Source organism: Perca fluviatilis, chromosome 22, assembly GCF_010015445.1.
Source record: "Perca fluviatilis chromosome 22, GENO_Pfluv_1.0, whole genome shotgun sequence".
NCBI classification, from domain to species: domain Eukaryota; kingdom Metazoa; phylum Chordata; class Actinopteri; order Perciformes; family Percidae; genus Perca; species Perca fluviatilis.
In genome coordinates, this window is record NC_053133.1 from 8,106,856 (window position 1) to 8,132,630 (window position 25,775).

At 43.2% G+C, this 25,775-nt stretch overlaps 1 protein-coding gene across 1 annotated transcript in view; it reads left to right on the forward strand.

Moving 5' to 3' along the window:
- Positions 1 to 25,775, forward strand: part of adarb2 (adenosine deaminase RNA specific B2 (inactive)) — a 223,291-nt gene that overhangs the window by 50,252 nt on the left and 147,264 nt on the right. The window lies entirely within an intron of this gene.

The window sequence follows — 25,775 nt, forward strand, 5'->3', positions numbered from 1 at the left end:
TCGTGACATAAGTATCGTGATGATATCGTATCATGAGGCCTCTGGTGATTCCCACCCCCACTAAGTTGTACTTTGTGCTTAATGCTAATTTGCAAATGTTAGCATGCTAATGCACTAAACTAAGAACGTGAACCTGAGCCCTTTCCCAATTCCCAGCTTGGACATCTCCGATTCCTCTCCTTGATTCCTCTCCTCGCGTCTTAGTCCCGCCCACAGGAGATTAGAGCCGAGGGGTTGAGGAAGAGCCTCGAGGAGAGAGGAGTCGAGGCAGCAGGCATTTAACAAACACCAGACATCTCTGCCTAATAGCCGCCATTAAAAGCCACGTCAATTAAATATGACGTGCAGCACAAACTGCTATTGTTTTGTCTTACGCAGCGTTTTATGTTCTCTTGTCAGAGGAGCAGAAGTGTGCATGACAACTTCTATGTATTTACTTTGAATTCAATAAACAACGTGGCAAAATGTGATAAGAATGTACGAGGGTCGTACATTTGAGCCTTTATGTAGGCTATTTTAGTGTACAGCATTACAAATGTTTGTATGAAAAGAACTATACAAATATAGAGGCTAGAGGTGTGACGAGATCTCGTTGGTCTTATAATACATCTGGCTTTGAAGATGAGTCTGCTTTGGACCTCTGAATTAGCGTAGAAGATCCCCTGTCCAAAAGTTGACTCTGAGTTCACTTTTGCAGGGCGGTAGTGGAGTTGCAGTTGTCAAAAGCTGCCTGTAAAAATCCAGCGTTAGAACGTTAGAGGCTCTCGAATTCTTTCTAGAATTTCGAAACAGGAAAATCGTAATACAAATCGAATTGGCACCCATGTACCGTGAAAGAATCGAATCGGGACAGAAGCATATCGATACATTCACACAAATATACAGTAGGTAGGCATATTTATTTTGCAGAAATGTCACATGGCACCACTGTACCATCAATGAAGTCTTTGCCATGACCCGTTTCACCTCTCTTTTTTTTCATTTGCTCCCCCCCCAAATCTTTCCGGCAGTCAGGTGTCCCTGCAGTGCATCTAGGCCGATCCACCTCTACACATCATTTATCACTATAAACATTGCTCCCAGCACAAATATGTTTATTGTTGTCATTCACTCATAGGCCATTTATTTAATGTGTTTTCTCGCTCTCTCCTCTCGCTCTCTTCGTCTCTGTTCATTGTGAGGAGTGAGTGTATTGTGAGGACATCAAACATGTATTTAATGATAATGGACTGATGTGCGAGTGAATGGAGGGAGATTGGAACAGAACGGCGTGCTGAGTAAATCAGATCCCAACATCTCCAAGGTGCACACATAATAGGAAGTCAAAAAGAATGCATTCGTGCCTCAGCTGTCGTGAATTCTCCTTTTGTCAGTCAGGGCCCAGCCATCCTTGCCATTGTTCCGCTTTTTAGAGAAGGAATTGGATTTTTTTCTGCGGTTTTTCTCCCCGTGTCAGCGGCTGACTTCCCTCGCTCACCGATGGGCAGACTTAATTAGGACGTTTCTGAGTGATTTATTCACAAAAGGACACTGGCTGTACCTCTGACCAATTCATTTTGAATAGAAGAGGACAATGCCTTCCAGAAATTGCTAATGACATGGCAGGGAAAAAATAGGCAATCAAGGCGCTGGGCAGTGATTTATCAGAATGAACTCAGGCTTTAGATGAACTGCAACCTGTTGGTTTGCATCTTATTGTTTTTTTTTTTCCAATATGCTTTGATCGCTTCAATGAAGTCTGAGGTTTGGGCGAAACTTACAAATGTGTGAACCGGCAACGGAGACGAAGGAAAAGGTTGCTGAGATTTCAGACATGTCATTTTCTTCTGTACAGGTCATATAATAAACACTGTACAAGGATTGAGACGGTGTAGGTGTGTGCATACATACCCTAAAATGACATATTGCCCTTTACTTCACCACACTGCAAATACTACATCATGCTAACCAAGTTAATACAAGGTATTATATGCCAACACACACACAGACACACACGCACACACAGCTATCCTCACAAAGGGAAAAGGTCAGCATTTTAATGGCTTGCTCTCTGTGGTAATCGCCTTTTTGGTTAGCCGTGCAAGCTAAATGAAAAGATGTCGGCCCACGTGTGGGGTTAACCTATGCTGCTCCATTTCAATAAGTGACGTGCCATTAGCCTAGCCCTCCACTGTGAGCTCTGTGAAATCGGGTAATCCACTGACTCTCACTTTGCTGCCCATCAGTGAGCGCTGGGGGAGGAGATTTCACCGTTAAACTGTCATTTCATCAACATTATCTCAACATGACTCTTTTCCACCATATGGCTGGAGAGCTCAGACAAAACTAAACAGATCCCCGCCCAACCCACAACCAACCCTTCCTGACATCCTCTTGTGGTTACAAAAAAGGAAGAAAAAAAAATATTTTGAAACCATAAACAAATAGACAAACATTATACTGTACAACTCATACAAAAAGAGCTACACCTAAAGTCATAATCCTATCACAGACCGAGAAGAAGGTGTAACCTCTTCTCTAAGATGGGTCATCCCAGTCTTTTATATCCATTTATTTAGCTTTTATCATCATGTACACTGGTACACATGTGCCAAATGTAAATCTTTAGAAACAAAAGAAAGCAGTTCAAGCAAATGCTGAGGTAGAAGGGTTTAAAACGAATGAAAATGAACGAATGAAAAGGGATAGTTTAACATTTAAGCGAATACACCAATTTGCTTTCTTGATCAAAACCTCAAATTAAATCTAAGCCTGGGAGTTGGTTTTATTTAATGACATGTCTTGAATTGCACGGCTGAAAAGTTAACATGTGGACCGCAGATGCTCGGGTGATAATTGCAGTTTGCATTTCTTCATTCCTTCACTGAAGAGTCTGGGTGTTGCCAGACAAACAAGGCAAGATTAATTCCCCCAATCTGCATTCAAGTCTCCGGACGTGGGGGGAAAAAAAAGCCTAACTAATAGGAGTAAATAGACTAAGACGAGTCCTCTGAATGTAGGGAAAGCGCTCCCCTGCTCCCCTCCTGCTGCAGCCCAAACACCCCTGATTGGTTTAAGGATGCACGCTTGCACCGATAATCAGCATAAATCCATGTGGAGAATTTCACAAAGTCCACAAGTGTGCCCTTCAGGGAGAGGAGAGGAGAGGAGTGACAGAGGGCTCCGTAGTCAATGTTGTTTCCACACTAGCCGGCGCGCATCACGTCCTAATCCCCGGAACCCAGGCAGCGTTAAACTAGCTGGAATGAGTGCCATGCAGGGAGTAAATGGAGGGAGACGACCGTCCACAATGGCCCTGGAAAGTGGCTGCTCTTGTAAACGGGAGGATTAGAGGGAAAGAAATCCTCCTCTCCTTGCGTAGGCGTGCCCACAGAGACAAAGCCCAGTGTTTGCACTCTTTCTCTGCACCTGTAGTCCTCCCGCTTCAAGTCCACTGTGTGATCATCCCAGTGCAGTAGGAGTTAGGAGCAATTCATTCCAGGGACGGACTGAAAAACAGCCCTGGACTTTCTCCCAAACAGGCCCATCATCCGGCCATTCGCCCCTAAGCCGTGCGCGACGGACACTAGCCAGGAGGTCCTGATACTATGCCACAATACTCTAGCCGATCAGACAAGGTATTCACAGCAAGTAACATCTCAAAACCAATGATGATAATTGGGGTTGTGTTTATTAGCCATTTGCGGTTGGTACCATCTTTACAACTAAACACTCTCTGTAGAGACAGGTGTTTAGGCTTTTGCTCAGGGTGGTAAGCAAAAAATAGTTCCAGGCTATGACTATCTGACTTGGGCCGGGTGAAATATTGTGATGTAGAGCATCCTGGGACATCCTGGCACTAACCTGCACTCTCCCTGTCAAAGATAGGTTATTAGCTATTATTGATATATGTGTTGCTTTGTGTTAAAGAATTAGCATTGAATAACTTATTTAATATTTTGTCAATGTCATATTACACTTTTGATTCATATTAAGGCTGTGAAATGATGAAAATGACTAGGCCATATTAAATTTTGTCTGTTTCTTTTTCACAACCAACCACCAGGTCTTTGCCAGTTCCACAATAGTAAACGCAAATATGAAAGACAAGGAAAAACTGCACTCTGATGGAAGACAGACAGAAAGTGCAAGCTAGGATTTTTTTGGTTAAACTTTTGGTTACATTTGGTGAATTATTACCCCCCCTTCCCTGTTTGTTAGCATGTTTAGAGTGGTACCAATGCATGCCTGATGTTTTCCCGTTTAATTCAATACCATAATCTTCATCCTAGCAGCAAACGTGAGCTCACTACAACCTCTCATATATACGACAAATCAACTCGCGATTCCTTTCTAACGCGTTTAATGTTTCATATTAACCTAACAGAAATGATTAAACACTTTAAGTTTGACAGCACTAAATGTCACGATCATTTTCATAATCATGATGCACCCCCATGTTGATAGCTGACTATGCAATTCGCTAAGATAGGGATAAAGGCAGCCTATTATAATGTGTCCTGCTCCTGGCACTTACCAGTACTTCTTGCTATGTGAAATTAACTCTGCTGTCTGTCCCTCATCATGACCAGGCTGAGGATTGGTGATAACCAGACTAGTAGACCTACTTTTCTTCCTCCAGTTTTTTTTACACGTAGCATATACAGTAAGTGATTGTATTAGCGCCCCCTGCTGTTGGCTGTTAATATCGATTTATTAGACTTTTAGACAGGACGGCCGTTCTGGACTTTTCCCGGACGCACAGATTGTCAGTCCGTCCCTGATTCTTCCATCCCATTCTATTGACCTTATACATTTCAGCAACAAGGAAGTGCTCGACTCCGTTACTTTCGTCTTTTAACTTCCTGTCTACATCGGAAGTGGAAATATGCCCCATTGTGTAGATTGAGATCTGCTGCTTGTGATCAACTTAGGCCTACGTTTTAGCAAACATCTGACATCCAGCGTGAAGGACTGGCAGAGCTGGAAAATGGGTCTTATTGGTGTTTTTGTTGTTTTATAACAATATAATAGCAAGTTATCTTGGTGGCCATTTCAAATATGTGTCCAAAATTTGGCTTATGATTGGTCATAGGCATTGGGCAAATTACATTTTTTCTTACCTGCAATGACATTCTTGTCAGCCATAGCTGTGCTTTGTTTTTTAGTGCTAATTATCTCATCTTAGCATGCTAACACGCTAAACTAAGATGGTAAACAGTAAATATTGCCTGCCAAACATCAGCATGTTAACATTGTCAGTTCCCTGGTTAGATGAGCTACTGTAATTACAGCCTCACAGAGCCGCTAGCTTGGCTGTAGACTCTTAGTCTTATTGTTTAATACTTTTTCACTTTTTGACATTGTAATCTCTCAAAAGAACTAATCCCTACATCCTATATGTTCTATTCATTAAATCCTCTGTTGGTTAATAAATCGTTAGGAACTTATTTGCAGATGTAAAGACTCTTTGTTTTCTTCTGTCCTGCACCTGTGCCGACTCTAATTCTGACCTTTATTAACATTTTAATATTGGTGCACCAGTACATCCTTCCTCTCCTCCCTCTCGCTTGCCACCGCATATTACGCTGGTTGCACATCACATTAACTCTTTAAAGTGAGCTCATTAAGTGGTGGCCCTCGAGGTCTTTTAGTCGTTCAGAGTACATACAGGTAGCCCGCCTCCATCTGCATTCCACACCCTCCCTCCCTCACTCTCTCGCTCCCTCACTCTCTCTATCTCGCTTGCTCTCTCTCTCTCTCTCTCTCTCTCTCTCTCTAACCAACCGTGTACTGATGCTCTACTTCTTTTTGCTCTGCCCTGTTGCACTTTCATTTCCTCTTTGCTCTTTCTCACCTCCTCTACTGCCCCCATTTGTCCAACTCCCCTCCCTCCTTTTCATGTCTGTTTGATTTTTACAGTCCTTTCACCTTTATATTCCCTGCTCTCTTCTCTTACTCTCTAATATTAGCAAATGCAAATGATCCTGCCCGTCAATCCCATGCATGCTTACATGCACGCAGTGAATGGTTGCATCATTTTTTATTTTCTTCAAATGAGTGGCATTTAAAATAAGAGGTGCACCCAAGATGGTCATTGTTGTGTGTCTGTTCCTATAACGGACACCTGATGATGTGTTGAGAGATCCATACAACTAATGAGCACTTTGTCGTGCAGAGTCAGACGACACATACGTAACAGTGCATTTCATTATGCATTATGCATGTTTGGGCTGATAGCCGTGGGTGGGATTGTGCCTTGGGTTGTGAGTGTGTATGTGTGTCAGCAGACTGCGTTTGGTTGATGGAGCCGTTCAGTCTCGTAGACATGCCCCCCAGAAATACCGCCTGGTAATGTCTGCGCTCTTCCAAAGTGTCTGCGATGGGATGCCAGGCGCCCTCTTTTCTCCTTCTTTTCCATTTCCTGCACAACAAACAGCCATAAAGCCTTATTGTCAAATTGAAAATTATACACATCCAGCAATTGTTGTTTGATTTTCCAATCATAACAGGCCTTGGTATTTTAAATGTGGCATCTCATCAGTGATGCTCCTCAACTATTGTCAAAGACAAGCCTTCTGAATGTTCGGAGAGTTACAAAGTATAGTGGAGTGAAACGTCGAACACATGTTCATTAATAACAAGTCTTTGGTGTAAATATGGAAGCTAATCAGACAAACCTCGCCTTATGAGGTAATCAGGAGAGATGTGTGTGTGTGTGCGCGTAGGGGTGGGTTTTGTGTATGTGTGATCGGGCTCCCAGGTAATTATAGCAGACAGCTGCCATGGCATCCTGGATCAGTCCCACTTCAACAAGCCGCAAACACAGACTTTGACGTACACACACACACAAAATAGGTCCCGCATCAACATGGCATCATTATTAGCAGCCTGATGCCCAGATTTGTATCATTTTATTCAGCGTCTCAGACAAGCCTGAGCAAATTGTGTCTGCGATGCATCCAGAGTGGCTTGTACCAAGATGAGATGCACCTGCCACGGAGCAAAGCAGGAGGAGCTGTCGAGATAGCGGGGAGACAATGATTTCAAAGCTCGGATCCGGGCGCTGTTATGCTAAACAATCCCCCGCCTTGTGTACGATACAGGAGATAGGGACGCAGGATGGTCTCACCCGGCCGACAGAGGCTGGAAACGTGGTGCGGGATGTGGTTCTCCATCTTTATCCCCTCTTCCTCCCACACCTGATCTTCCCCTTAATGCACCCTGATCTGTCAAAACACTCCCCTGTCATCCCCTTTTTACTCTCTGCTGTCTGTCTGCCTTTTTCTAGTCTGTGCTGTGTTCGCCAGGCTTGGTGTGGTATCATGCCTGCATGCATCATGGACCCGCTAACAAATTACATAGAGTAGCCACTCCGCTTCCCCTCTCACTCAGCTGTCAAGTGGAGCCACTGAAGCATTCTCCCTCTTCTCCTCTCCACTTCTATCCTTCCATCCCTCCATCTCGCCATCCAGTCTTCCCCTTCCCGCCACACTCCTTCGCCTGCTCACCCCCACTCACCCCCTCCACACACACACACACATTTCCTATACCTGTGCACCCATCAGGGCTGCAGAAGTGATCTCCCTCCCCTTCATCATTCTCCTTCATTTATCCATCCATCTTTCCCTCCCTCTCCCATCACTTCATCCTTCCCTCTTCTCCGCTTTCCATCCTCCCACACAGACACATTGAAGAGCTCTAGCAAGACAGCATCTCCACATACAAGACCTACTGTAGAGCCATTTACAGATGTTGTCCAGCTGAGTTTTAATTAATTCCAGGTTTAAAAGAATATTGTCATCAGTTTCAACTGCTTGCTCCCAAAGGCTACTAGAAAAAAATCTCGTTCATGAAGCTTACTTTTTAAGTGTGTGAATGGTCTTGCCCCAGAACTGGTATCTCAAATGATTCCAAAAATACTCCAGTAAAGGAGCCACTACAAAAGGTGCAGTCCGTGGAGACCGTAAACCTGCAAAGTGCAAGACAGCATTCGGCCAGTCCACTTTTTTCAGTTAAAGGTGCCGTAGGTAGGATTGCGAAGATCCAGGACTAAGCCAAAAAATGTCTATTTTATAGTGTTTACCATGTGTCATTTCTAAAAGCCTAACCAGAGATAAGGACTGCAAATTAGCCTACGGCTGGAAGTCCCATATGCATTGCATCAGTTGTACTTTACATGTAACAATGCCTATATGTATTGTCCCTGACAAATAAACTGATAAAATAAAAATAAATATGTATGGTGTGACAATAAGACATAAAATAATGCATTGCATAAAAGAGCAGAAGCAGTTTGATACAGTGGATAGAAGGCAAACTCTTATTCTGTCTCAATAATAACCTTTTTCATGCCCCGCTGGCAGCGCGAGGTGAGTGAGCATCTTAGTCATCAAGCACTTACTCACATGTAATAACTCTTAACAAAACTTGTGATAGGCCAGAAATGTCTTGAGGTCATGAGAGAGATCTAGTTACCACAGAGGTGTATTGAAAATGTATTCAAAGTTTGCACTGCACGTTTGCAGGATGTGCCGTTGTGGGCAGAAACGGGCGTTGTTTTCCCCATTTCAGTCTGCGATCTGATTGGGGATCACAGAGTAATCCCAAAACACTGGGTGCATCCTTACTACACTATCCACAGCAGACTTAACTGAGTCCTCCATTTCAGGTGTCTCATATCCACACACATTTCAGGTGCAATGTCTTTTGTTTACAGCCCTTAAAAGTGTCCCCTCTCCGTGTTTCATTCAGTAACATTCGTTTTTTCAAGGCTGATACCGATTATTAGTAGTTAATGAAACCGATAAACAATTTTTGGAGCAGATATGCATTTACAGTGAAAATGAAAATCTTTAAATCAAAATTAAGATTTTGGAATGTTACAAACTCCAACACAAAACTTTCAACATAATACCCAGTAACAGATAGTCAGATAGTGTTGTTGTCGGGACATTAACTCCGACTCAGTGGTGAGTGAAACCGAAGCAGAGGGACAGACACAGAGCTGTAGCCGAGCCAAAGTAGCGCACTTTTTAATGAATTAACTTTATCGGTTATCAGGCAAATAAAGGGCCGATACAGATAATCTGCAAACTGCCAAATAACGGTCCGATAATTAGACAGGGCCAATAATCGGTCTATCCCTAGTCTGCACAACCTTAATGGGCAAAAGACAGGTGCGCCTAATAGCCTGCATTTAAAAATACTGGGACCCCAGAGAAGTCGTCTTCTTAACTTTACATCATGTTTAATATTTACGTGACTTGTGGCACGGCGTTTACCACGTTCTAATAGATCTTTGACTAAATATCTGCAACCCCATGTGTAACAGATTATGATTTTTTTATCAAGTCCTTCCCCTGTATGATATGAAAGACAGTAAGACAATCGCAAGCATTGATACAGCTTTGGAATTTCTGTTGCATCCAGATAGAGGGGCAAAGAGTGCCACTTTGCGGCTCCTGGTGGCAGCAGGGTTAGGCCTAAGGGCCAGGTTCTAGTTCTAGTTCTAGTTAAGAGCTAGTTTATACAACGTGCTGTCCAACCACGTTGGATAGCCAAAGTGATGTATGGCTTCATAGCCACACGCGAAGATGCACTAAAGAGGTTTCTTACTTCCTAATGCTACAATGTAAAATGAAGAATGTAGATCAATTTTCTTTTTGGTTTTTGGACAGACACTCATAAAACTCATAAAAAGGCTTACGGACATACTTAAATTCGAGACTGCAGTTTGAGCAATTTTACTGCAATTAATTGCTAATGCTTTTTGGTTGCATTTACAGTTAGCCTTTTTGATATTGTATAGCTAGCTGACTCACCCAATATGCATTCAGTGGCAAAGTGTAAATGAAGTACAAGACAAATACCACTAACCAACAATGACATTTTTTTTTTCTTCACTTGCCACTTTGATTATGTCTTCTGATTGGCAATACTTCTAGGCTAACAATAGGCTACTTAGCAGCTGATGTTCCATTTGATGACCTGTTTGGGGATTTGTTCTGCGATAGAGCGAACATGTGGGCAGTGAGCCTGAGTGGTGGATGTCTAACCTGACACGTCAGCGCTAAACACAGTGAGCTGTGCCAGTCTGTCTTCATGGCAGCAGAGGAGCAAGACACGGCTGTGATTAATGGGCTGACGGTGGAGCCCTGACCTCTGAAGGTGGCCAGGTTGTTTCCTGTTTTGCTTGTCACACGAGCACACACATACACACACACACACACACACACACACACACACAGCGCACTTATTCATACCTATGTACAAGAGCGCACACACAGGCAGTCTAACGCACCACTGCTCTGCAATTCCACCGAGACAATATCCTGTGTATTTACAGGCCGCTGAAGAGATTTAAGTATCTGTGAGTCTCAGGTTTACTGGCGTGATAAGACGCCTTGGCTTTCATAAGCATGTCACGGCGTCATAATAATACCCCCGCCAAATGACACAAGACCAAGTCGAGATTATAAATAACCCCCTTGGTGTACTTGAAACGGAAGCTTGTACTGTATTTTACAGACAGTTGTTAATTGTTGAATATCCACATCCTCTTCTGTTGAGAGATGATGAGAGAGACGAAGGCCAGACCTTTTCTTTCCCATAATTCTTACTGGTGGAGCCATCTGGCCTGAGTCATCATACCTAATGCCCAACTCGACCTTCCCTGGCCTTGGTGGCAGTCAAATAGAACCCGTCCTGCCCCCCCCCCCAAACCCCCCACCCACCTTTTGATATCAAAGGTGATCCCCTCCGTGACCACCTCCTTAATAGATCTGCCCCATTGATATGCATTGCTTTCCACCGGAGAGTAAAGTCTTCCTCTCTAGTGCAGGTGGGTGGAGTGGTGCGGGTCATGATCCCCAAAGCCAGGAACAGAATGGGAAAGGAGGAGGTAGATATTTCTTCGGTCCCCCTACAGGTTGTCTCATTGGTACTACAGCTGAAGCTAAAGTTACATTGTGTTGCTTTAAGATTGCGACAACTGACTTCTCTTACAAACCTATCGCTTTAACCTCCAGTGTGAAGCTGGTGTTATCCATTGGCCCAAATGTCTTGAATTACCGTAAAGCAAGATTTCACAGAAAACCTAAAAATCGCTTTACACAGTGTTCCAGTGTAATTTCTTTGAAGAGTGACTTCATAAATGGCAAATACAGGTGTAAAGAATGCCAGAGTGTAAAGAATCCAGGAGTATGGAAACCAGTTAACTGTAAGTTATCAGAGACAGATTGTAGTTGCCCTGGGGATACAGGCATATATATGGCAGCTAAATACAGCCTGAGGAGCTCCCTCAACGTCATATAGCCCACGGGGATATACAGTAAAGCAAAGTTGCTGAGATAAGCACAGTGAGAGTATGGCATGTGTTTTACTACTGCTTTAAATCATTATTTCTGCTTGGTGCACAACCATTTCTGCACAACCAGCTTGGTGTGTGATGATTTGCATTTGTATTTATTTGAGAAGTATATTGTATTTGAAATAGGGCTGCACAATTAATCGCAATTTTATCGAAATTCGCAAAATGGACAAGTGCAATATCCAAATAGCAAGGGGCCGCAATATTTGTTAAATGCAAAAAGTGTTAAACCATTTTCAATTAAGTATTGTAGTGCTGCGGAGACGTCCCGGCCTACAAATCGTATGGTACAGAATAAAGAAAAAAATCTTTGCTTGAATACAGATCCTCAAAAAAATTACACTATAATCATTTAAATTTTTTTCAATAAAAATAAGTGACACAAAAATGATCATTCCCTCCGATATCGTGAATCATATCGCAATCGCAAGATCAGTTGAAATATTCGCAATTGGATATTTTCCTCACGTGCAGCCATAATTTGAAACCTAAATTCTCAACCCTAATTTTTTGTTTGTGTTCTAAAGCAATTCAATTTGTCACCTCAGAATTATAAGGTTGCTGTTGTCATTTTGTCTGGTGTTCTTTTTCTGTTTTCTTCTTGTCTCCTCTCTGCTCCCAAAAGGACTTCTACTTTTTTGCCTGGACAAGATAGAGTCATCACTATTGGTGTCTGACCTCTGAATGTAGTCACTGTCATCATTGTTTTCTGCTGAAGTACACAAGTGACAAGCTAAACAGACAAAAAACCCACTGGACCTACAACTTGAGGGATATTTTTCAAATGATAGGGCTATTAATAAAGAGAAACAACCCTACACCAAATGTAAATAACTTGTCAAAGAGTAGTTTAATGTGAATAGCTAAAGGTCACAAACCGATTCCTTGCCTATTCTGATACACACTGGGTAAAATGCCATACAGAGACATAATTCAATTCTATTCCATTTACATTTTTTAGTATCAAATCATAACAACAGTTATCTCAAGACACTTTACAGATAGAGTAGGTCTAGACCACACTCTATAGTTTACAAAGACCCAACAATTCCAGTGATTTCCCCCAAGAGCAAGCATTTAGTGTGACAGTGGCGAGGAAAAACGTCCTTTTAGGGAGAATCCTCTGTGGTGAGGAAAACTTCCTTTTAGGGAGCAACCTCGGTCAGACCCAGGCTCTGGGTGGGCGGTGTCTGACAGTGCCGGTTGGGGGTGTGATGAACAGTGGCAATTATAGTCACAATAAACATAATGGAACTATGACAAGAAATAGTAGTTGTCGTAGTGCATGGCGTAGCAGGGCACTGCAGGGTGTAGCAGGGCACTGCAGGACATAGCAGGGCACATAGAGGCTAATAGTTTTTTTTTGTCAATTTAACTGCCAAATTAGCAACAGGAGAGATTAAAATGTTACATATTGCACCATTAATGGAAGCTATTAGGTGTGAAAGTGATAAGTGTTGTACTTTTATGTGGCTCATAGGCAACTCAGTGAGTTCCCAAGGACCTGACTTCTCCAGCAACAAACTCCTACTGAGTGAACTAAATGTGTGAGGCGCTGACAGGCCCAGCATCTCTCAAAATTTCCCAGTGTTCCCTGTTGTCCCAAGATGGCCAAGCCTGTTTTGTACCGAGCTACAGCTGCAGGTAGTAATTACTGATTAGGCTGCGGAAAGTGGGGACAAATGCACTGTATAATCAGAGAGCCCGTCGACAGTGGGAGCCCTTCACAATGGCTTGTAATTAACAAGATAATTGGTGAGAGATGGCAAAGATTTCTTGAGTTCTTCCCTATTTGCATGTCATTTTGCTACTGAGTTCTTTATGACTTCTTTTTTTCATCTGTGAAGGTTGAGTCGCTAATGATACTGTGTCCTATGGCGCGACTTGCTTGTGTTGTGGATTCAAACTGAGCCCGTGCAGTCGAAGAGAGAGGGGAAGCAGCATGTGAGGGGTGCACCTGTACACTCGCAAGATGCAATATTTTGTTTTGTGGAGTGATCCAGAGTCATTTTCTACACAAGTGCCATTTCCACCGCTGCTCATCACATTATTATGTGGGACTTAAGTGTGCAACAAGCCTTTTTAAGCATTGCTGTTCTGTAAGAAAGCCCAAGAAGGCTGTGTCTACATCAGAGTTCCTTCTTTTAGCCCCTGAGGACGTCTCCTTGCATGTATTCATCAGTGTTATTCTTACAATAACTCCAGTAATGAGTACTCAGGCGGCTTCCTTTCGAATACCGTTCACTACATCACACGCTCAGATAGGAAGATGTTTATCACTCCTTTTCCAATTATATTTCTCCAGATTAAGGTGTCACCATGGCACTTGTTTCCTTGACAACGCCGTCGTTATTTCACCCTTCTACCAAGTACTCTTAATCTGAGCGGATATGAAAACTCTTCATGTGTATTTTCTTCCCTGTTAGCCTCACCAGTGCTGTCTGTCCAACATCTTAAGACCACGTCATGGGGTTCTTTTTTCTGATTGACTCAAAAGTGAAGTGTGGTTGATGCTCGACTTTCCTCTCGCTCTCTCTCGTCCCCTTGTTCTCATTCTCTCCTCCTACCACCCTTTGTGAGTTTGAAGGGGCTCCCTGGTGGATTTCATACGTGGCATTGGCTCTTACTATGTGGGATTAAGAAGAGCACAGAGATGCCACGAAACGAACACAGTGTTTAATAGGTTTTGTCTCATCGAGAAGGAAGGGAAAGAGAGCGGGGGGCTGGGGGGGAAGAACCTACCTCGGTAAATTGATGAAGCATGAAGGGTCTTAATAATGTATAAGGTTTTCAAAATTCAATTTCGAAAATGTGTGCCGTTGGAAGTCACAAAGAAAAAAATAAAACACGGGCGACAAAGAACAGAGTGTGTATTTGACAGGTGACATGATTCTTTTTTGTGTAATTGATTTGCTTTGCCATTTGTTTCCCCCTTTTTCATCTTTTGTGGAGCATAGGAGGCAGCTAGTGTGATAGATGAACCTAGCGGAGTTCATTTGTCCCCCCCTCTCCACACTGCTGTGTAGCCTCCAGTGCAATGAACACTGGTGCTTTCCTGGGCAGGTTATGGCAGAATAGTAATGTTCCTCACTTACTAAACATGCGTCTCCCGCTATGTGTGGATTTCCAGTCTGCATTTTATTTTCATTTGTTCCCCCCTTTTTTCCGTAGGGTGCCATTAGATGATTTAAAAATACTGTTTGTTGATTTTTTTGAAATGATGTAATTATACACGGTATGTTGTATTTATTGCCAACTATGTCAAAAATACTAATTTCTTCCTTTTTTTCTTTCTTTTTCATGACTTCTTTGATTGTCTTGATCAGGTAAGAACTCTCTTCCCCTCGGTATATTTCCATACGTGTGTGTGTGTGTGTGTGTGTGTGTGTGTGTGTGTGTGTGTGTGTGTGTGTGTGTGTGTGTGTGTGTGTTGTGTGTGTGTGTGTGTGTGTGTGTGTGTGTGTGTGTGTGTGTGTGTGTGTGTGTGTGCGCGTGCGCGTGCGTGCGTGCGTGCGTGCACGCGGTACACATTTCATTACATGCGTTTCATCACGTCTGCCACTTAAGTCAGTCGCTGACCTCTCACTAACAGGCCAAGGGACCTGTGTGCACAATCTCCCTGATAAAACCTCCCTGCAGCCTGGACCGCAGGTCCGCAGCATGTTGCCATACCGATGTGTTGTGAATCATAAACGCATAAAGTATACAGCGTATGAGGGATGGATCGGCGTCTGCGAGAAGCGTACAAGGCACAGTTGGCTTGTGCTGTCTGACTCGAGCGTTCTCCTTAAGGTTGGTTTCATTTGACGTTGATTCATCCTCTCAGCCACTGGTGCTTGTTACTACACGCCTCTTCTCTCACCTCGCTCTCTGAGGAAAAAAGTTTGCGCCTACTGTAGCAGCCACAGCCGCAGCGCACACCCGGAGCTTTGAACAGATCGAGCACTTTGTCAATTAAGGCTGAAATAGCACAATGGCAATTGTTCACGGCCATTGTAATCCCGTTCTTGTCAAACCCGCACGCCTGTAGGTGATAGCCTTGCTGTCTTTGATTTCTCCCTTTCAGTCAATGTTTTGTCTTTCCTCTCGTCTTCCTTTTCGTCTGTTTTTTAATTTTTTCTTCCTCTGGAATACTCATTCGATTTTTACCGCTGTATGAGGCTGTGAACAGCTTGCGGGGCGGGAGCGCAGTAATTACCACGGTTATGTCAGGCGGAGCTGAGGAACGTAGCCTGGGGAGGAGAAAGGCCACTGTGCGGTGATGGCCCCCCCAAAATTAATGGAGAATTGGAAATGAATCAATAGCTAATGAAAATGTGTGTTCACTCTATTACTGCTTTTATGACGGCTGTAGCCTCGGGCGGGGCGCTTTGTCAACCCACTGCACAGAGAGCGGTGGCGCCCGTCTATGCCTCTCTCCCTTTCATCATGTTCGTCTCTCCTTCTTTCTGTGATGCTTTCGGTTTCTCTGAACCTCTTCCTGCCGCCTCCTGCTTGCAGCTTCTCTGCTTCTGTTTGGTCACAAATTAATTGAGATATGAAAAAAAAAGGCTACACTTCATATTTTATAGAGAACAAACGATTGGTTATTGTTAAATGTGAAAGATGTCATTTATTGAGAAAAGCCATCTCTACAGAACTATTTCTGTGCAGTAAGGGTAATTGACTGTTCGCTAAGCCTCCCTGTTTACTGTTTTCACGCCTGACAATGATAACCGCAGTAGCAGATTCACCACTCGAAATTCGTACTCACTTTTGAAACAGTGCCCTTGATGTCACGCAGAAAAAAGGAGGCCTCTCAAATCAACCAGTTGACGATCAATGTAGAAGACATGGAACTAAAGAAGCATCATTGATTTTGTACTGCAGGGAAGAGCTAGTCAGCCCTAGTATTACATACAGTACGGTATGATAAAGAAAATGTATGATCAGACAGTTATTTTGTTCTGACATAACCCAGTTTGGATCCCCAGATAACAGAAAAACATACTTCGACAAGAAAACACTGAGAGTATGATGATATGGGTTTAAATTGTTATTTTCAAGCAGCATGTTTCACTTTTAACCTTACGTGAGAAAAGGCTTTGAGGATAAGGATTAACCGATGTATGTGTTTGGCAAACGTAACATGATCTCTGGCAACGATTGGACTAAAGCCCGAGACACACCGAGCCGATAATCGGCCGTTGGACAGTCTGGCGAGGTCAGTGACTCGAGTCTGTTCGGTGTGTTCCGTGCCGTCGTCCGTCCGAGGGGCCGTCGGCCTTCATTTTGGCCGATTTGACATGTATAATCGGCGGGGCGGGCACTGCCGGCAGATGGACTCAAATGACCCATCTGATTGGTCGAATGCTAACCCGGAAACGGGGAGTGGAATGAGCGTGACTAATGTCTCTCAAAATCTGACGAAAATCTTTTAAACTGACCTTTGTCGATCTGAAATGAAGACAGATTCAGCAACTGCATGGCCTATTTCTTAAAATGTTTTCATAAACACGTTTCGGTGAACTATTTTAGTAAAATCAGATCGTATTCTGAACAAGCCACCATGAGTCTGTCTATGAATTTCCGGAGAAACCAGACCCACGTGACGCCTTCGTCCAATCAGCTGCCGGTTTTCATTTTTGGGCAACAATACAGATTAGCGCCGTCTGCTGTTATGGAGACGTATTAAGGTCTTGTCGCTTCGGTGTGTTCTGAGGCACTTTTTTTGACCAACTCGGGGAGACTGATCAGTCCGACTGGCTTTTCTGCCAAGGGTCGGCCGTCTGGTCGGTGTGTCTGGACTGTCCACTTGTAGGTCGACAGTCCAGGTCCCCCCCCCATACAGCCATGCATCTACAGTATGGAAACTTTACCAACCCAAAATCAAAGTAGAGTTTATCACTGCATTAGCCACACTTTGACGACGGATGTGAGACCAAACGCAAAGCAAGACTTAAATGCAGGGACGTAGCCGTAATTTCCAAAGTGAGGGGGTCAGATTGTTCAGGAGGAAGATTTTTATATTAATTTGTCTCACCAAATCACAGATTCCAAGTAACCTACATACAGATATACATATGTATACGTACATACATACATTCATTTATGATTGATGGAAACACAAACATTTGGGGATAGTGTAGGGGGGCATGCAAGACTTGATGAGATTACAATTACATTCAGAAGTGTCTACTTCCGATCACACTGAACTCTTACATAATAGCATCCATGACCGGCTGCCACACAGTGGATAAAACTACTCAGTGTATGTCCCTATCCTGTTGACAAGTTTAGTTTACTTTTGGTTTACTATTAATTCCACTGGGGGAAACTAGTTATGGCACCCATATGCTGCTTGGCTTTAGAAGTAACGCTACATTAGAGCAGCTTGTGTTGAAGCAGACAAACACACTGTTCAATCCATTCCTCACACTTTTTGCTCTTGAAGAAAATCCAAAGCTTGCCTGCTGTGCCTAGTTACGGTTGCTAAGGTGTGATTGGACAATCGCTGTTTGGGGGAGGGGTTTAGCGAACGGTCAAATACCAAAGTGACTTTAGACACAGGTGAGGTTTCAAACTCCCATCATGATGAATCCAGGATGTAAACATGACTCTCGTCTTTTAACATTATAACCATTTTAAGTGATCATCTGCACACACACACACACACACACACACACACACACACACACACACACAACAAAGCATGACATCTCTGACTTCATTGGACAATCAGACTGTCTAGAAAGAACAAGAGATTTGTGAACAGAGGAGGGGACCTTTTGTGTCACTTATCCAGGTTGTACAGGGACACAGGGCTCAGTGCACATTAGTTGACTGCTCCCCCAGGATTCACAGATCATTTCTCTTCCCTGACATGGTACACGCAGCACTGCCCTGGGGTGCCTGACAGCACGTGACATCGCCCCTGTGTGTGTGTGTGTGTGTGTGTGTGTGTGTGCGTGCGTGTGTGCGTGCATGTGTGCGTGTGCATGAACGTTGCAAAGGGGCCAGAACATCAACCCATCAGCACCTCCTGCAGATTGCGAACCCTCAGGGCCCCCTGCCATTCAAGTTAGCTGCCGCATTTTGTTAACATGCTGTATGATGCTGTCTGTAGATGAACACAAACTACGTTTTCACAAGGTTGCCATGGACACCATCGAACGTATCATTACAAAAAAACTCTGTCCTAACACTGCACATAATCTCATTACCCTGCAGCTGTGTAGATTGTAAGTCAATGTAACACAGCGTTGACTCATTCTTTACCGTTCTGCCAGACACATAAATGTATTCTAATGTTCTGGAGAGGTGGGAGTTCTTCGAATCGCAGGTAATTCATCACGTTTAAAGTCAGCTCGCTTACAGAACACAGCGTGGTATTCATTCAAATTCATTTGAAAATAGTCAATCTATTGACAAATTGCTGGAAATCAATGTCGGCTTTCTCTGCAGTTCCATTCAGCTCACTGCTGCTGAAAATCTCATTCTTCCAATTAGCCAAACAGTCAGCTACGCAGTGTTGTTATATTATGTGCTTTGAGTGAGTTTCCTATCTGTCCTAAAGTCAAACCTAATCTGTAATAAATAGCTGCTTTGGCCTCGCTTCCTCTGATTTGAATGCAATAGTGATTCAGGAAAGCCTTAATACTAGATGTTCTAAAACAGCCTGTCTGTGTTTTCTGAAGAAAAGAAACAATCCGGTGCACAGGAAATGATGAATTCAATATTTCCAGTTTCTCTAACAGAATGAAAGAAGTTGTGCTTAAAGAGAGTGCCACCTACATAAGACTGGACAAAGCCAGCGAGTGACCCCAGACCCAGAGATGCATCAGGCCCTGAGGGGTTCACTGCATGCCAGTTGGGTTTGGTAGTTTAGTTAATTGCAAATGTGTTTGGAAATTAGCAGCACTAAAGTACACTATTAACAAAGACATTGTTATCATTATCAGTTTATTTTGTGGCCATGTCTTGCAGAGGAACCCTTTCTCAAAATCTGGTTATAAGAGTGTATTATGACTGATGCATTTGTGTAATACATTTGTGTTTATTGAAACTAACACAAGTTTACACAAATTCAGCATTATTCCAGCACAGGAGTACTGGTTAAACTGGTCTTAACTGGAATTTGGTGGCAACAGAGTATATACACATTCCACAGTGGGTGGCGGGTAATTGCAAAAAGTGTCTCTGGGAGTGTATTACTTTTGTTTTTGTTACGAAAGGATAAACCAATCGCAATACTTCTAGAATCGCAATGGATGAAAATCGCAATACAAATCGAATCGGCACCCATGTATCGTGAAAGAATGGAAGATCCATGTCCCTTTTGGGTGCTTGATGCTCGGTGTGGTGTAGTTCAGTGTTGAGGACAGCTGATCTGTTCCATTAGCATGTTGGTCGGCCCGCTAGACCAGAGGAGTCATGTCACCTCAGGGGTCAAGAGTTTCTCAAGTGAGGAAATTAACCATTTACTGATATTCCTAGAGAGAGAGAGGGAGAGAGAGAGGGAGGGAGGGAGAACAGGGAAGGGAAGCTGACTGATCATGCCACAGAAACCTGCAATCATCCTTGGAGGCAGATTAGTGAGCGGACCGGTGAGCCTGTGAATACCCTTCACTGCCTGAGCAGGTGGCCTCCCATACCAAGTACAGCACATTAATCCAGTCTGTTAACAAATAAGCAGCCAGGCTAATAGAGCACTGCCAGAGGCTTATGTTATCACCATTATGGGAGGGCTCTTTCATTTGTCTGCGGTTTGGACAGAGAGAGGGAACGGATGGACAGAAGAGGGAGGGGAAAAAGAGGAGGGATGGAAAGTGGAATCAACTGAGGTAGGACGACAGCGATTGAGGGAGAAAGAAACGAGGGAGGAAGGTGAAGGGAAGGAGAGCTGAAAGGCTTAAAGTTAGCCGAAAAAAAGTGCCCAGCTTGGCGAGCGAGAGCCGGACCTAAACGGCGAGTTTGTGTAGTCAGCAGCAGCACGCACAGCCTGCTGCTCCCTGGGAATGTTTGCCTGGCTCGTTGTCAGTCAGAAAGGATGTTAAGTGAACTGCACATAGCTCGTTTGGTTGGAAAGAGTCCAAGAGACTTGTACTTCAAATATTACAAATGGTCCCGTATTGTTTATATTTTTGGAAGACAGATGATCACCAAAGGCACATGCACACGCGGAATATTAAACTAATCTGAGGTGTTAATGAATGCCTCAGGGTAAATTTAGGGACTGTGTGAAAATGGGGGGGGGGCTGGGGCAGTGTTTTTATATATATATATATATATATAACTGCTGCTCAGTTCCCCCCGCCACTGACGCACACACGGGTGGATGAGACGTACACGATGACCTAAATTGAGGACAGCTACGCTCGTTATTATAAGTGCAATGATAAGTTAAAGTCCAATAAGTCCTTTATCAAACCGTATGAATGTGTGTCCCAGGCCAGGATAGGAAATTAACTAACAATGTAAAGATCAACAAGCCACTGGCAGATATGTTAAAATTTGATTAATTCAATAAATTATAATTTTTTGTCTTAACTCCACCAGCCATTTTCATATTATACCAACATTTGCAGTATCCTGAGCCTTTTTGGTAAGGTTACTAGGAAAACTCAGCACAGAGTACTTTTATTCTCCCCGAAACAAGTTTCCTTTTACATTTTTAAAGAAAAAAGAACTCAACTTTGGTTTGCAGTTTTCACTCTGTCTCGCAACTTTCACTCTCTCTGTTGCAAATCAGGCATTTTGGGTCGCAACAATCTCAAAAAAAGGCTGCGAGATCCTGGAAGGACTGAAAACAGGCTAAACATAAATTATGATATTTTTTTTTTACTTTCTGCAACGATGCAGACTAAAGTGAAGGACGGAGCGACTGAAGTGATAACATTTAATCCCTGATATCCATAAGATCCATGTGTATTGTGTTGTTTCTCACAAGTGGACTGTAGTGGGAGAAATAAAGCAAACAATTCCTGCTTATAATTTGTATACAGTCCCTAAGTGGACTGTATCTGATCTATCAAGTTCCTCGGCTAATGTAAGCGGTCAGTGAGTTATATTTGGATGTCTCCGGTTGTCCATTTTTTCCATGAAGATCAGTGAGAACAGCGTTTGACCTCTCTGCTTCCCTTTAGTCCAGGGGCAGCCACGCTCTCTAATGGGCCCACTGACATGTGTTCAGCAGTAATAATCGCCTTCAGGATTTCCGCTTAGTTTGTCTCCATGACGGACGCCTGCGAGGACAAATCAATAACCAGCCCACCATCGCCACCCGGGTGACCATTTTCATCTCAAATGTCCTCTTTGATTTGGATGAACGCCTCCAACCCGCCACTCAGGGCCACTTTCCCTCTCATCTGGTTTCTCTCTCCTGCTCGTGCCTTTCTCTTCGACAGAAACGTCTGAACAAACGTTTTCTTGAAGTTGTTTTTTTCAGCTGTTGTATTTGAAGTATGTCAAAAACACTAGCGACTGTTTAAATGAATGGAAGCAAACTGTACTGCAGCAAATGCAGCAAATTACCATTCATGCCTGTGGGCTGTTTTGCTTTATGACAGTGCAATATTCCTCTTCTAATCAGTTTAGCTCAATAGTGATATTGTTTTTAGTCATTTTACAGTTTCTAAACTTAGCTTAAACTAGTGTTGCATTCCATTGCAGCAAATACTGCAATTGTAAATTAATTAACACTGGATTGTTTGACAACACAAATAGCTCAATGTGAACATTTCATTATTACAATCTTTTAAAAGAATTTTAGAGCTGAAAGCGCTATATTTTTTTAAACTAGCTTGATTCAAAGTCTGAAGTGAGACCTGACAATGACATGTTTTCAGTCTTGTATTTAATTCACCCTCCGTTTTGAGTTGAAAGGAACAAAGTGACAGCCACGTTCCCACAATCTTTCCTGGGAATGTCTGTGCAAGCTATTTTAGCAATTAGTTGCAGGCTGGTCATTGATTAGTAATTTCTTTCAGGGCCAAAGCAGGGCGGTTAGCCTCTCAAAAATCCCCTCGTCTTCATCAAGCCTTATTTCCAAATAATGAGCTTTATTAGATTACAACTCTACCTCACACGTTTAACAAAAGATTAAATTGGCAGAACTCTGCAGGGAATATGTTTTTATAATACACCCGTAATGAGGGAAAGTTAAGGAAATGCGGAGCGCTAAGCAGGAATAAGTCATTGGACATGCTGAACTAGGCCGGGAGGGCCTGAACGCTCAAAGAGGCGCGTAATGCTGTCGGATAGCTCCTAAATGAAAGTGACGTGACAGCGCTAATGAGACGGCTTCACATTACCCGTGACTCCTGCCGGAGGGATACATTATAGCTGACTTAATGAGAGGAGATATTGTACACAGGCACTTTTGCAGTTGAGCGATGAGACCGCCGGCCTTGCTGCTCAGGTACAAGCCACCACAGCAAGCAAGTGGTTTGTTAAAGTGGCTGACAGGTTAAGCAACAGGGGAGTGCACCGGCTAAATGCTCATTGCTGGGACAGAGGTGTTATGGTGTGAGCAAGTCAGGGTCTGATTCACATACTGTATATCCAGTAAAGACTGAAAACACGGGGCTTCAAAATAGAATTAAGGTTAACAATTTCTGTGACATCAGTGTTTACAAGACATCATGACTACCATCTCTAAGCACATATATAATATTTCATTTGTGATTATAAAGGGCATGTGTTATGTTTCTCATGAATAATCTGTTTGGATGCATATAGAACATGCCCATAACGATATATCACTTAGTTTTGCATGGATTATTGTGAGGGCTGTCAATCGATTCAAATGTTTAACCCCGATTAATCGTATGATTGTCTATAGTTAACTCTTGATTAATTGCAAATTCATCACACATGTTGTTATCTGTTCTAAATGTACTTTAAAGGGAACATATTTTTAAGTTTTTAGTGCTCTTATCAACATGGCAGTGGACAAATATGCTGGCTTTATGCAAATGTTTATTATTGCAACAATGTCTAGAGTACTCTATGCTCATGAAAAAAAAAAAAAGGCTGAAAGCATAATATGGCAAATTCAAGCCCATCAAGCAACAACAACTGAATGTAACATGACTTGGTAATACCAACACAATTTATTACACGGCCTGGTTAAATACTTGATTTGGACTGGTCAGTCAAGGCATGCTGCGCTCTGCTATTTCTGTATAACTGCTGCATCGCTTCCTAATTTCCCCAAACTATGGAGCGGCTTGAAGCCCAAATCACGGAACGCACGTGCGTTAATCGCGCATCAAAAAAAATCTGTGGCATTTAAAAGGAATTTGCCTCAACTCGTTATTATCGTGTTCATTTTGACAGTCCTAATGACTGTAGTTAAATTAGATAATAGGTTTGAATGTACAACAAGCATCTAAGCATACATCACGCAGCAATAACTTTCTTTTTAGTCTCAATGGGCATAGGCCGATATGAGTTGCAACAGAACTCCTATAATACTCTAGATCTGCCCCGATACATTGACCTACGTGTGACAAAACAAACTGAAAGGCGTAATCTAACATTTTAACATCTTTCACTGTGAATGACCGTTGAGCTGCTTTCATATGTTACGACTTCAACTGACAATTCAACTGCTTTCAGTGCGTACACATCGACTGACATTTGAGTGGCTTTCACGGCTTAGACGCTGACCAACATTTCAGGTGCTACCATCCACTGTAAAAGGTCATCTGATGACTTAACTCCTTTCGATGCTTACACTTCAACTGCTTTCAGTGCTTCAACTTAAACTGCAACTCCCATACAGTATTTCACAAGAAAAGAATGGAGCACACTTACATTTCCTTCATAAAATTGCGTTGACACCCTGCTCACTGTGGTCTGGTCAGGCCTCGGACGTTGAATGTCCAGCATCTATTGACTGGCAAAGAAGAGGGGAGAAAAGAGAGGGTCACTGGGAGGTGTGAGTCTGGGGGTGGGGAGGGAGGGTATGATCGTCTGTCCAACTCTCTACAAGACACAAGTCACACCTCATTAGTAGTTGGTGGAAAAGAGAACGGCAGTGATGTCTGCCATGTAAGCACCGTCTCTCACACGCACACACACACACACACACACACACACACACACACACACACACACACACACACACACACACACTTCTATCCCAATTACCCCTGTACTGTCCCTTGAGCTGACGGGTTGAGTTATGCTGACAGGCACCCCTCTAGAAAGTGGGGGGAGAAAGTCAAAAGAGAGGCAGGGAGGGAAGGAAGGAAGGAAGAAGAGGAAGAAAAGTGATGGAAGGGTGAAAGCTGAGGGATTTCAGAGAGGGGGGGAGAACAGAGGGGGTAGAATAGACAGAGAGGGAAAAGGGGGAACCACATCACGCAGCACGAGGCAGAATGAAACATGTCTCCTGTCACCTTCCGCACTCTGTAAATGGATGGCCCCCGCAATCTTGCCATCAGCGACTTATCTCGGCGGCCCGAAAGTGGGGGGAAAAAAAGGGCATGGTAAAAGAAGAGAGAGAAGCTCAAAAATGGTAGAAAAGAGTGCAAGACTGTAATTTGTTACCGTTTCTAAAGACAAATATGGCAGGATGGAATTACTCTGCCACTACCGAGGCAGTCATTTGCAAATGCCATAAAGTGCAGGTATACATCTCCTACCCGAATCCACTTAATCTGAAGCTGGTGGGCTCTCCTTGTCAAGCATGTGTTTACAGTAAAAGGCCTCTCTAGTGCTTTGTAAAAAAGAAAACAGTGACTGTGACAGTGGCTGATACACAGTGGTGACTGATGTTTTCTGTTGATGCCACAGAACAGGTAGAATGCTTTGGAGGCTGCAAAATGATTTTGCCAGATGTCCTGTAATCGTGGCAGAGACTCTTCACAGGACTTGTACAGAAGGAAGGCTAACAACTCTGACTATTACGAGGAGAAAATATGTTCCACATGCTTTTATTCAGTGGATGGCTGGCATCAGTATTCGGTGATTTCCTACAATATTCAGGAGAGAGTTATATTTTAGTCTGTGTAAATGGCAGAGCTGTAGACTTGGATTTGGACTTGAGCCAAACTTCCTGTGAGTCACAAACATGAGCTCTTGGAAAGCAAAATCATCCCTGTAAAATCCTGAAACTGTAAAAAATGAAGTTCCAAGTTCATTCTTTTTCCATTGTGTAAAATAAGGCTGCTTGGTCAGGTGCCTTTGGTGTTGTTATTGACGCTAAAAGTCTCCTTTAGCGTCAGATCTAAACGCGCTTTATCTAAGCGCGCTGGGTTCGGACTATTGGCGTCACTTTTGACGCAGTTAGGTTTAAGGAAAGATCGTGGGTAAAAGGTATAAGAGGTGCGTTTACGTGACACGTGGGACGAAAACGGGACTTTTGGGTTTAGGAAAAGATTGTGAGTGGGGTTATAAAATGCACTCCGGGGTGAAAGTCCTGTGTTGTTTGACCCAT